This window comes from Spinacia oleracea, chromosome 2 (assembly GCF_020520425.1).
Source record: "Spinacia oleracea cultivar Varoflay chromosome 2, BTI_SOV_V1, whole genome shotgun sequence".
NCBI classification, from domain to species: domain Eukaryota; kingdom Viridiplantae; phylum Streptophyta; class Magnoliopsida; order Caryophyllales; family Amaranthaceae; genus Spinacia; species Spinacia oleracea.
Genome location: NC_079488.1, coordinates 53,331,873 through 53,345,612, shown reverse-complemented (window position 1 = coordinate 53,345,612; position 13,740 = coordinate 53,331,873).

The following is a 13,740-nucleotide window of genomic DNA, read 5'->3' as shown; positions in this document are numbered from 1 at the left end:
CTCTTTTCTGGAAAAGCGGAAAACCAATCCTTTGATTTTTGGAAAAGGGAAACCATCCTTTGATTTTTGGAAAAGGGAAACAATCCTTTGATTTTTGGAAAAGGGAAACCATCCTTTGATTTTTGGAAAAGGGAAACCATCCTTTGATTTTTGGAAAAGGGAAACCATCCTTTGATTTTTGGAAAAGGATAAACCAGGAAAAGTTATCGCTGCAGCGACTAAGGACCTGCACGGTTAGTGACGCAGACCCCGCCCGCTGAAGGTGGGCGAGCCTGTCCGCTGAGGGTGGACACCCCGTCCGATAGAAGTGGACGAATCCGTTTTGATGTTTTGAAAATAAGGACCTACGCGGTTTGTGACGTAGACCCCGCCCGCTGAAGGTGGGCGAGCCTGTTTTTGTTTTGAAGATTTTATTTTATTTTCATTTTCGAAAACTGAGGACCTGCGCGGTTAGTGACGCAGACCCCGCCCGCTGAAGGTGGGCGAGCTCTGTCCGCTAAGGGTGGACGCCCCGCCCGCTGGAGGTGAGCGAACCTGAATTCGTCTTTTCGATTTGGGACTCGCGTGGTTCGTGGCGCGATCTTGCCCGATCGAGGTGGGCCAGTCCCTATTTCATTTGTTCTTGGGATTTCTTTCGAGAATTTCTTTTTATTCATTCCTGTAAGAGCGAATTCTTTCGAGGGATGCTCGGATTTAGCTGCAACCTGAATGTGAGTTGGCAACGTGTCTAAACGGACCATCGTTTCGTGGTCGTCTGCCTTTCGTGGTTTTGAACAAGTCTTTACGGCTCATAGGATGTATGTCATCGTTTAGAACTGGTCTAGTTATGCCATTACTTGGGTCCTTGTGAAATGACCGGTGGGACCATATGTGAATGTTAATGGAGACCTTTTGCTTTGAGGTCGAGTTCATTTTTGAATTTGTCCAAGCACGGGACGTAGCATGGAAACGTTGTTTCAACTTGCATCCCTTTTTTGAAACGCATATTTTCTTTCTTTCGAGCCCCCAAGCATTTGTACTTGGTGGTCGTTCTTTGCCAAGAGAAGTACGTATTTTATAACGTCCTTAATCGTGTTTGGGATCGTGCTCGTAAGTGCGAGCGATCTTTGTAGTGGTATGCTACTTTGATGAAGTCGTGGAGTGCGACTTCATTTTCCGGGCGACAAAGTTTGCTTCATTTTTCAATAATTAATACATCGAGCTTACTTTGGCCCGGATTGATCTTTTTGACAAATAAACGCTTTTTGAGAAACCAACGACTTGATTTTTTTTTTTTTTTTTTTTGTGTTTCGAAGAATGACCCTGATTATTTTTTTTTCTATATTGCCTTGAAAAATGTACACATATTTTTTCTTGAGATGAGTCTAAGTTTCGACAAGCTTTAACATTTGTTTTCACTATTCGGGCTCTAAAGGTGCTTTGGGCTTGATCTTGATTACAACAGGGCCTCGTGTCTACTAACACGGTTTTAAGTCCTTTCCTGCTCCGCGCTTTGAAGGATCCGGGCCTTGGGCTACATTTCCGGCGCCCCTGGCCAGGCGTTAAAAATTTCGGCGCCCAGCCTTGGGCGCTGGAAATTCTATTTTGGCAGTTTTTCTTAGTTCCAGATTTCTTAACGCGTTTCCGAATGGGATTAGGATGTCAATTGATGCTTTCGTGTATATATAGGGGTTAAGTACGTCTTTCTTTTTCACCATTCTCAATCTTCCTCTCTTTTGCAATTGCTTAGCTTTATTATTCCCTACTATTGCCATGTCGATTCCTCCCTTCTCCCTCCAACGAGTTGTTAGGCGCTGGCTAAGAGCCATTAATCCCACAGAAAAGGCTTTGTTGAAAGGATACCACTTAGAGGCATTCTTAGGCTTACAACAAATTAATATTGATTATAATTTTCTGTATGCGGCCCTAAACTTTTGGGATTCTGATCACCATGTTTTTGTCTTTCGGGGCAATGAAGTATGCCCTTTGCCAGATGAATTTTCCGCGATCCTTGGTTATCCTACCAATGCTACTCCTGCTACCCCTGGCACTGTTGAAGAGGGTAAAACAACTATAGGGGCTTTCCTAGGACTAGATGCTAACATGCTCGCTGAGATCGTTGTGGGTGATAAGGTTAATTTGGCAAAGCTTGTAAAACATCACTTTAGACCTAGTAAAAACATGACCGAACAGAAATTGAATATTCGAGCACTTGTATTCTGCTTGTTGAACCACTATTTACTGTCGAATAACAATGGCGAGTTCGGTGACATAAGGTTGATCCCCTTGATCAGCCAGATGGAGAGTTGCTATTCCATTATGCCGTTGGTTGTTGATGAGACCTTACTGAGTGCGGATGAGTTAAAAAAGGATGCCAAGTCTGAAATTTTTAAGGGGAGCCCCCTATTGCTGCAGGTAATCGATCGTTTATTCGCGCAAAGTAATACACACATTTTTTCTTTTTCTTTTCTTTTTTCGTTTGCCTCGACAGCCCCTTGCCTGGAGCCGATTTTCAGCGCCCAGAGCTGGGCGTCGGAATTTCTGGCGCCTGGTCCTGGGCGTTGAAAGTGCGTCCCAGGCAGGACTTTTGTTTATTATTATTTTTCTGATTGTACCCGTTTTTTGCAGATTTGGCTCATGGAACGACTTAGGCTTTTAGAAGCTCCTGCCAATCCTAAACATTATCGCCCTATAACCTTGGGTAACCGAAAGTATTTGCACCAAGGCCAGGACGAGGCCGAGTGGGCCTCCCATTTCACTCATGGAATATACTCTATTAAGTGGGTGGTACCGTGGTGGGGTTTGACTAATATGACGGGGGGTTCCGAGGTGTTAGTTCATGTTTCTTTGTTGGGGCTATCTCGACCCGTTTACATCTTTCCTTACCGAGTCATGCAACAATACGGCTTAAGGCAGACTATCCCGTTTTCCGATACGGTACCACCTAAAGTAGCGGCCTTTTCACAAGCACGAGTTCAAGCGTGGGCTAAGTATTATGGTGGCCTCCCGCGTTGGACCGTGGCTACAGATGACTTTGTGGGTGTTTCCGAAAACTACAAGTTATGGATGAGTTTCGATGATAAGGCTGTGAGAACTAAGGCTCGAAATGAAGAGTCGGCTGCGCTTTTGATACCTCGAGGTAGGGCTAAGTATGAGAGCCGTGATCCTGCTAATCCTCGCGACCATGGTATTAAGACTGTAAAATCTCGTCCTGATCGAAAGCGAAAGGAAGTTCCTCCCCGTTCCAGTTCTAGGCCTAAAAAGGTGCCTAACATGAAGGGGCCTTCCGTTCACAAAAGAAATGCAAGCTCTTGCGGAGATCGTCGCCGGAATAATGTATGGGTTAGGAAAGTTCAGCCCCTAGTAGAACCAGTGGCTAATCCAATTGATGTTGATAATCATTCCCCTACCATTGTTTGTGCCCTTGAGGCTGAGCGGGCTATAGCTGTTCAAACTGAAAATGTTTCTGAGGCCTTGGCATCCTTGGAAGTTAGTGTCAAGGAGCCTGTTCTTATGGAGATTGATATAGGGGCAGCGCAGAAGCCTCCCTCTACAAAACTTTGTTTGATGATCCGGAAGAACTCGAGTAGTGTAGTTCTTGTTAGGGTGTAGGTGCCCTTTATTTATTTCAGCTGTGTTTGTTTTTCATTCCTTAGCACTTTTTGTTTTCCTTCTTATTATTTTTAAATATTAATAAAGGCGTAATTTTATTTTTCTTGTTTTCGTTTTGCTTCTCCTTTTTTTTTATTTGCTAATTTCCAACACTTATGCACATTATATTTTTTATTTGATTGGACCGAATCCATAAATAGGATTGCCTACGTATCCTTGTTAAATAACTTTAACTTAGAATCAGGTCGCGCGTAGTTCTAGCTAGAATAAATTCTAGGATGCCGAATTCGATAAGTATGTTCTTAGATGGAAGCATATTATTTGAAACGGTAGAATAAGTGAAGTTTATTATTATTTTAATCTGCTGCTTTGCCGTAAGCCATGTATTTTGCACAAAAATCTTTTCATGTGTTTTTTTTTGGGTACGTATATCTGAATTTTTGGTACGTATATCTGAATACGTGCTGTACCCCCCCAAGTGTTCGTTATTTTTTCGTGTATGTGCGGATAAAATGACGAGCACTTCTGGGCAGAATTTGGCAAGCAGAGAGATTCAGCGCCCAGTCTGGGGCGTTAAAGATTTCGGCGCCCAGCTCTGGGCGCTGAAAATGATTTCTGGGCAGATTTCTCGGCGCGTTGCTTCCTTTCCTTCACATGTTCTTGCGTTTATTTCTTTTTCTTTGTTTCATTTTACTTTTTATTCGTCAGAAATCAATTTTGACGCTATTTCGGAAGCTTTTTGGACTGTTAGCGTTTAGACGTATTTTCGTCCGGATTAATTTTTTTCTATTCGTGACTCGAAACGGCTTTGAAAATGGAGTTAGGGTGCGGAAGATATGAAGATCTTTGCGTAGGCTTTTTGGGTGGGTTGAGGTGCGTTGTTGTTAATGATGAGAATGATAGGATTATGTTTTATGAATGTTTTGAGCAACATTTGCATTGTTTGGATTTGATTTCTTTGGTTTCTTTGGGTTGCACGGGTTTGACCCTTATGTCTTGGAAATATGAAGGGGATGGTATGGTTTATTTTGTGGTTTTTCGGGAATTGGTTTCGATGTCACGATTCAAGACCGAGTGGGCCTTGCTATTGGGCCTAAAGTTGGCCGCTTCCTTACATTTCTTGATTTTTATATTTGCAAGTATGATTAGTGCTTATTTAGTGTAAGAATAATATTTTAGGAGAAATTTTACGCCTTTATTAATTTGTAAAGTAAGGAAAACACACTGAAATAAATTAATCAATATTCTAAGGGTTCTTAGGACCATATCTAGAGCTTTATTCTTTCTATCATCTAAAGAACTACTAGCCGTTTTGCTAAAGTGCTGTCTATGGCTCAAGCCTTGGGTTTAGTCTCGTAGAACCTTGGTCCTTCGCCTGTACTCATCTTGAACTCTATTCCCTTTGCGTTGACCAACTGACATGTCTTCACCCATCCGTTCTCGGCCTCTTCTAGTGTTGATGTAGGAGCAATTAACCGAGTTGGATTGAAACCTTCATCTTGTAGAGCTAGGGTAGTCATCACAGTCTCGTCCTCCATAGGCCTCGATTCGTTAAACAATGTCCATAGAGCTTGGTTGTCCAATATTTCAGCTGTTTCAGTCTTGGTGAGGTGGGGTGCCTCATCCAAAGTATGACAGTCATGGAAAATTTCAAATCCGGGCTTTAGCAGGCCATGAAGGGTTCAGGGAAGTCACAGCATGGGTGTTCTTCTCCTTCCCGGACAAATATACCGTTAAGGGTTCTTTGATATGGGGGAAGAAGGGTGGCTTGTTTTGTCTTGGCTGGCTTAAGGCGTAGCCTAGACAAGTAGTCATCAATATCTTCCTCCGTTGGTTCATAGCCTAGGCCAAAGGGAGTAGATTTGTTGGGTAGGGGATAGAATATGTAGTTCTTCTTCCTTATGCCCAATGGAGTTCCCGGGAAATAGCCTTGAGCTAGCAATATTTTAGGGATGACCCGGGATGCACGCGGATCTAGTAATGCTAAATTATAGTCCTCAATGACTTGGATGGTTTCATCCACTTGAAAACCGTAAAGGTCTTCTTCCGTTCCGGCCGTTTCGACCATAGTACAACTGACGTCAAGAGGAGGGGCACGTATTTCTAGAATTACCCTGTTATGGTTAAGTTTAACCATTTGGTGCAAGGTAGAAGCCACACCTCCTAAGTCATGGAGCCAAGGGCGTCCTAAGAGGAGGTTGAAAGTGGGCTTGATGTCGGTTATTTGAAACTCCGTGGTACGTGCCACAGGCCCGGTTTGTATCGTGAGGTTGATTTTTCCCAACACAGGCCTTCGAGAGTTATCATAAGCTCGTACCCCTTGCGTGGAGGTTTGGAAGTCATCGCTTCCTAGCCCCAAGCAATGGGCGGTTCGCAATGGGCAAACATTTACCGCTGAACCGTTATCTACGAGTGCTAGGGGGATGTTTTGTCCTTTGCATCCAACCACTAGATAGAGGGCCTTATTGTGGGCGCCTCCTTCTTTAGGTAAGTCTTTGTCAGTAAAAACTATTGCTTTTTCCTCAACATCTCTTGTGACGTGGTTAACCAACGAGTCAGGTGTGATGTCCGTAGGGACTGAGATGAGGTCAAGTGAGCGAATAAGTTTTTCACGATGTTCCTTTGAAGTGCACATGAGATCCCAGATGGTAATCTCGGCTTTAGTTCTTTTTAGTTGCTTCAAGAGAGGATTTTCGATGACTTCTGCGACGGTGGTGTGCCGTATGTTTTCAGGAGTCTGTCTAACTGGGATATCGTCCACGGGAGGTGGGCGAATATCCTGTTGGTATACCCTTCCGGACCGAGTGAGATTGTCAACTTCGGGCTCTTGAGGGGTGGTGTCAATGGTAGCATGTCCGCGCTAAGTTTCAGTAAAGAGGTCCTGGCCCGATACTTGAGACAGGTAGACATCTTCAGCATCATCATCCCACACACCGCACACTTCTCTCTCGATTTGATCCATAGGGACCATGGCGAGTGGTGCACCTTGAGGCGTAATATACACCGTAGGGTCAAAGTTCTTATTTTCTGGTTGATCGAGAGAGATGTGACGAGAACCGAGTGGGCTCTTGTTGTTGTTGGGTTTGCCAACATTAGGGAGAGGTATTATTTCATCCTCTATCATATCCTGGATCGTGTTTTTTAGATTCCAGCAGTTTTCAGTATCATGCCCATTTCCTTGATGGAATTTGCAATAGGTGCCCTCGACCCAATATTTATTCTTGAATGGAGGGTCAGGTGTGGGGCCTATGGGCCTTAGATTTCTTTGATTGGTTAGTCTTTGGAAGGCTTGTACCAAAGTCGACCCGAGTGGGGCAAACTTTCGATCTCGGATCCACCTTTCGGGGCTCCTTCGGGTTGGGGTTTCTTCTACGGCGTGGACCTCTTGGGCTTGAGGCGTGTGGCCCCTATTGTAGGTGTTACTTTTGTACACAGGCTTGCTTTGTACTGTTTTTGCGAGGTCATCCTCGATCTTTATTCCTACATCATAAACCCTTTTGAAGGTATCAAGGCCCAAGTACCTAAGGTGTTGTTTATAAGCTGGGTCTAGGTTGTCAATGAATTTTTGGACCAATTCAGTTTCAGGAGGCCTATTGATTAGTTGGGCCGCTTGGTCTCTCCATCTAGCAAAATAGGTCGTGAAACCTTCGTTTTTCTTTTGGAAGAGGACTTCCAAGTCGCGCATGGTGACTTGAAAATCCATGTTTGACGAGTATTGCTTGATGAAGACATTGACAAAGTCCTCCCAAGTGGGGAAGAGCTTAGGGTCCTGGTGGTAGTACCATTTGAGTGGCACAGGTTCCAAGGACAAAGGAAAGGCAGACAAATACATGGACTTGTCCACACCTTTCAAGTTCATGGCATTCACAAAGCTCAAGAGATGATCACGGGGATTGTCCATGCTTTGAACTTTGGTAAGTCGGATGAACTAAACTTTTCCGGTAGTTTGCCAGGAAAAGGTTTAGGATCGAGGGAGAAATACTTGCTCCCCATGGTTTGCTGCAGAACCATTTTTTCGATCTTCTTCTCGTTATCGAGGTCATTTTTGGCTTGCGCAGCCGCTAAGGATTCATTTTCCATTTTCAGTTGACTCATAAGTTGGGTCATTTGGACCATTTGATCTCGTAATTCTTCCATGGACATGTTTGAGGGTTCGAATTGAGGTTGGGAAGTGGAGATCCTTGAAAGGGGGAATGACAGATGGAGCTTGGAGTTACTAGACCTTGTGTTGGTGATGTAGCTTCGAGACGCACTAACCTTTGGTTTTCAGATCGACACCAAGTGGCAGAACCAGCCCTATGCATAAGACAAGCTAAAGTTTAGGCCCAAAGTTAAGCATTACTTAGTCTAGACTTTTGACTCTTTCTATTGGTTTTCTATTCTCACTCTTGCTGGTACACTTTTGGCTCTTCTTTTGGTCATTCTTTGGATTTTCGAAACATTTGCCCGTGTGACACTCACTCAAGGTTATTTTAATTAGCATGCTCGGTTTTGGTGCCGAACATTGTCGTCATAGGAGGCCTAATGACGACACAAGGAGTTGTTTAGTTTGTAAGTCGTTTTTAGAATCGAGTGCCTTTTTTCATACGTCCTTGTAGCAAATTCGTTACGAATTTTTTTTATTGCTACGTATACTTTGTGCGCGGGTACCGAGGATGCTGTGCCTGACCAAGAGGCCAGGCAGCAACTTCAGCGCCCAGCAACCCGGGGCTACGGAACACGTATTTTGGTATAACTCTTTGGCCAATTGGTGTTTATGAATGTTTGGGCAATTTTTAGGGTCGTTGGTTTTCTAGTATTATTTGTCACACACAATCACATAATTCGCTACACATAACTAACATTACAACATGAAACAAAATAATATGTCACGTAGTTTATGATAGGCTTCTATGGGTAATATTTGTGCCGGCTTGGTACCTCCTCTATCGTCGATCCAACACATGCCCCGGTCGGGGAAGTGCATTCACGAGAGAATTTCGTCCCAAGAGGCCAATCACGACGTAAGCCAAGGGGGCATGCACCAATGAGAGGGACCTAGTGGGCGAGCGATTCGGTTTGGGATAGGTGTACTACTAGCGAAAGTGCCGAGTGGACAACATTCGAAGCGTATGCACCCCCCGGGTGGCGATGGGTATCCTTATTCCCAACTCCCGAGATGAAACATGCCAAGGGAGCCAAGATTCGTTATGCGGTTCTGTCCGTTCACATTAATATGCTGATTTTCAGGTCGTCCCAACTTGATAAGGAAATAAACGCGGGGTAGGATCGTTTCACCCTTCGGCTATTTTGATTACCTACGAGCACGAGTATTTCATTAACGTCCCCAGCGGAGTCGCCATTGTGAGGGGGTCGAAAAAGCACGAGGCTAATGCGTGACCTCGTCCCTCGTGGGCGTGACGTTGTCAGATCAAGTGTAATTGGATTTCCTGTGAGTTTACACCCAATCGACTAGTAATATAGGAGTCGCCATTCAGTTTTTAACGACAATGAGAAAAACTCACAAAACCCGATTATCGTGACATAAAGGGAGTGCCATTATGTTCGATCACGACGGCCATAGGTTCCCTTGTGATCCCTGGTGTGGGGATCGCTCAACGTACACCCGCAGGGCAGAGATTGAGAGTTCGGGGGACTGTAACTACCGAGAGGAGTGCTCATCGATAATACTCCAGAGGCAGGTTATCCTTACTTAGCTCAGCATAAATAATTGAAGGGACATGCGTTAAACTATTAAACTATTCTGAATTGATTTTAGTAATATGCAACACATAATACTAAATCGATCGTGATTATCTTATTTAGATTGATTTAAGGTACCTAGCATGATAATTCAATTATCCAGGGTATTCTCTTATTAGGCGTGATAGATCAATCAAATTAATAGTTTTGACAATTTTATAAAAGGGTGATGAAAGCGATTAAATCATATGAGGGACACATTACAACGCACCCTTGAGAGGTGCGTTGTGGTTCTCAGAAAACTAACCACTTGGCTTTGCTATTTCTCCTTTTATTTAGCGAATCTCGGGTTTCCAAGCAATGTTCCAGTATTTAGGCTTAATTCATCAAGCTACAAGGGGCAGGATGCGTTCTGTTCGACTTTTGGGTCGATTGCGACAGAACGCCGGATCAATTTCGCAGCGTGAGGCTTAGGCTTAAGGCTAGAGTTAATACTCAGATTATGGAATTGTGTGTTATTTTCACGTCGGTTTTAGGCTGTATTTATAGGAAAAGAGTGTGTGGAAAGATAGATTTTAAGATACGAATCCAAAAAGAATCCGGAGATAAAACGGCCCCAAGCACTTTCAGCGCCCAGGGCTGGGCGCCGAAGATTTCGGCGCCCAGATCCAGGCGTTGGAAATGGGATCTAGGCCGAGTTCTTGTCTGATTGGGACTCTTAGAACACGGAGCTTTTTGGGAGATTTATCCGAGTCTTTTAGTGCGTATTAACTTATGACGGAATGCGTCTGGGCCCGTTACGAACTCTAGGTTCGTTAGGAATTTAATTAATACGTAACTCTTATTTTCGAATTATACCAGGAATAGAATTCCTTTGTAAATTCTATCTCTTTTAGAATTTATGTTGGAGTGCAACACCTAATCCTAACAGGTTTCTATCTTTTATGATTTTGCCACTTTTAACAACTACCTTTTACGGCAGTTACTATTTTTAGCAAGTTTCTATAAATAGCAGCTTTGGCTGAAATGAAAGGGTGATTGAGATTCGTTATTTTATAGGAGATGCGTTGCCAAGTGGAGATTTATGTTCTCATTATCGAACCTTCCCTTTCGGGAATGGGGACAAAAGTAGGCGTCTACACCATCCTTTCGCTTATTGGTGTTCCTACTAGACTTAAGAGATCGAACAATGAAAGCATATGGTCTACATGGAACCTTAGTGGAACACCCACCCTTTGTTTAGTGCGAAGGACCTGAACATGTGTTTCTTGGACTTCCATCCTAAAACATCTGTTATGAGAACTAACCTTAAGGCCTGACATTGATTCAATCAAATCATGGACATTTAGGTCTCTGTCCTTCGTGTTTCCACGACAGATATCCCTCAGATTCTTGATGAGCATAAAAGGTTCGTAAGTTAGAAACCTCCTATCCCAATCATCAGGGATGTTGTTCAGCATGAGACTCATAACCTTCTTGAGATCCGCATCCCAGGCGGCATGTCTTTCAGGGGTCATGTCTCTGGCATAGTAGCTTGGCATGGGATGGAACAATACATACTCAAATCCATTGAGTCTCACTATTTCAACCAACTTAGCTTCCCATTCAAGAAAAATTGTTAGGTTCAGCTTGACCATAAGCTCAGAACCCATGATGATGTTTTGATTGTTGTTTTCCATAGTTAAAACTACAATTGAAAAAGAATAATCAAATATATAACCATTCACAGTTTCTCTTAATAAACTTAAATTCTAGCATGCATGCATAATTCAATATTTATTAAGCATTTTATTCAAGTTATGTGTTCCGGCAGATGTGAATAATATGATTCCAAGATCCTTAAATCATTGAAGAATTAAGCACATTATGTATTTAGACTCAATTCTAAAATATTTTAGGTAAGCAAAGCCTTTGCTAATAGTCTAGAAACTACTCTTGGTTGATAGGTACGTCTAAGGTCTTATTAGGTAAACCTATCTGTTTTTCCACGACATAAAAGGACTCCTTACTTATATCATTGAGTTTCACCAAAACTAACATGTACTCACAATTATTTGTGTACTTTACCCATTTAGGATCAATAAGTAACACCTCGCTATGGCGGAAAACTATTACTAAGATTGATGTAAAGGTTATCCAAGTAAGTGTTATTTTGGCATGGCACCTTTTAACTCAATTTTTAAAGTTTGGAACTTAAGGCTCTTACTATGTTGGTTAGATTTTAAGTGAACTAAAATCCTTAATCATGCAACATAATCAAGCCATAATCTCATGCATAATTAAGACATATTTAAAGCAATAAATAACTTAAAGCATGCATAAGATATAAATGTGATCTAGAATGGCCCGACTTCATCTTGAAGCTTCAACTTCAACCTTCGTCTTGAAAATGGATTGAAAACTCCGTCTTGAATTTCACCATGGGAGGCGCCATTTTCTTCAAATAGGATAAGCTATAATTTAAACTAATTACAACTATTTGATGGTACGCAGACCATATTTAAATTAAAACTTTGGTGCATTAGACCAATTTTACATTCAAATTAATGGTACGCAGACCATATTTTCTATCCTATTTGGGTCATACTAGTCACTTTCCATAACCTGCAAAACAGTACATTTATACAATATACCATTCACCCATTCATTTATCAATGAATGGTCCACATAGCTGGTTAGTAGAACATATTATGCATCACATAAATATTTGCATCAATTAATCAAGGCTTCCAATAATCTACAAATTATTCAATCCTTATTAATTCTAATCGAGTTGTTTTAACCTTAAAGGAATGTAGACCTAATAAAGAGTTTATGACTAAAACGCTCCCACTAAAACCAAGAAATTTACATGCTTTACGAATTTTAAACATAAAATTGTATTTCCTAGTCCAACCGGAAACTTACAAATTTAATTAAAATTTAAAGCTCATATAAAATATTATTTAAATCCTTTAATTTATTTTCAGTTGATTAAATTAATTAATTTAAATTTAATCAAAGTTTTAATTTTAGTAAAATAATTAGTATAAATAATTTTATAATAATTAAATTATTCAAAATTAAATTCCGAGAAAAAATTAAATTACGAATTTTAAATTTAATTAAAATCGTTTTTCAACCGAAAAATCAAAATTCAAACGAATGAATCGGGCCAAGACAAGGCCATGGGCTCGCGCCCATGCCTCGTCGAGTGCACATAGCAGCAACGCCCCATGGGCTGCCACTCGACTGATCGTATCGCAAGCCACGAATAAGCTACGCGCAAACGCAACAAGCCGAGCAAGCCACGCTTGCGCGCAGCCCACTAGCCCACTGTGTCGAGGCTTCCCTCGATGGGCTGGGCAATGCTGCTGGCCGAGCCAGCCCGCGCGCGCAGCGCACGAGTGCTCACTGCCTTGTTTTCCTCGCCCCTACCACCCACTGCTCGCAGCACATAGCGCATGGCAGGGCTGCTGCCTTGCGCGCATGTGCCATGCCCTTGCTCGCTGGATCGTACCGCATGGGCGACGAGCTCCCTTGCTCGTCGTCGCATGCCCACACTATACAACACCCCTTAAGGGTAACACTTAGCGTCCATTGCTTCGTGCGTGCAAGATTCGTGAACGGATTTCATAAAAATAAAAAATTTTATTATTTAAATTTATCGACGAATTAATAAATCATATTAATTTCATAAATTTTGGGCGAAAAATCGAAAATTTATTATTCAAATTAATTTCCGATTGTATTTATTTTCATGGATTCAAATCTAGGTCATAAAATTTTAAAACTTTTCAATTTTAACAAATTTTATGGTGGTTTTTAATCATAGGTTCCTAATTAAATTACTAATTAATTATAAAAATCAAATCAAATTCTAAATTATTCGAATTTCAACAAATTAATTACAATTACAAATTAGGTTGTATAATTAACAAGCTTAGGCATTAAAATTGTTAAACATATACAGTAGGTCAATCATATATTCAAGATTTACAAACAAGATTCGCAAATATTTAATTTAACATCCAAAAAATTATAAATTTTGCGTTCGAAAAACTAAAACCTCCGAAAAGTCATAGTTAGGCTTCGAATATGGGAATTCTGGCTTCGGCATCAAATCTATGATTTTAGTCAAAATTTTAAAACGTCGTTTACATGCGAAATACACTATAAAATTATATGACTCCGACCATTATTGACTAAACTACCGAAAATCCTGCGAACATATATTTAAAAATCGCACGAATTTGCAATTAATTACAAGCAACGAAATTAATCACCCCTTTGATTCATTGCAAATTTTTAAAATTTAACCATGTTAACTATAATTGATTATGCTATTAATTAGAGGATCGTGATACCACTGTTAGGTTATGACAAATATAAAACATATATTTCATGCGGACAACCATAAAGCCAGGAATCCAAATTAATTGCCACATAGTCAATTAGCATAATTTAGGATACATACATGTGTAGCGT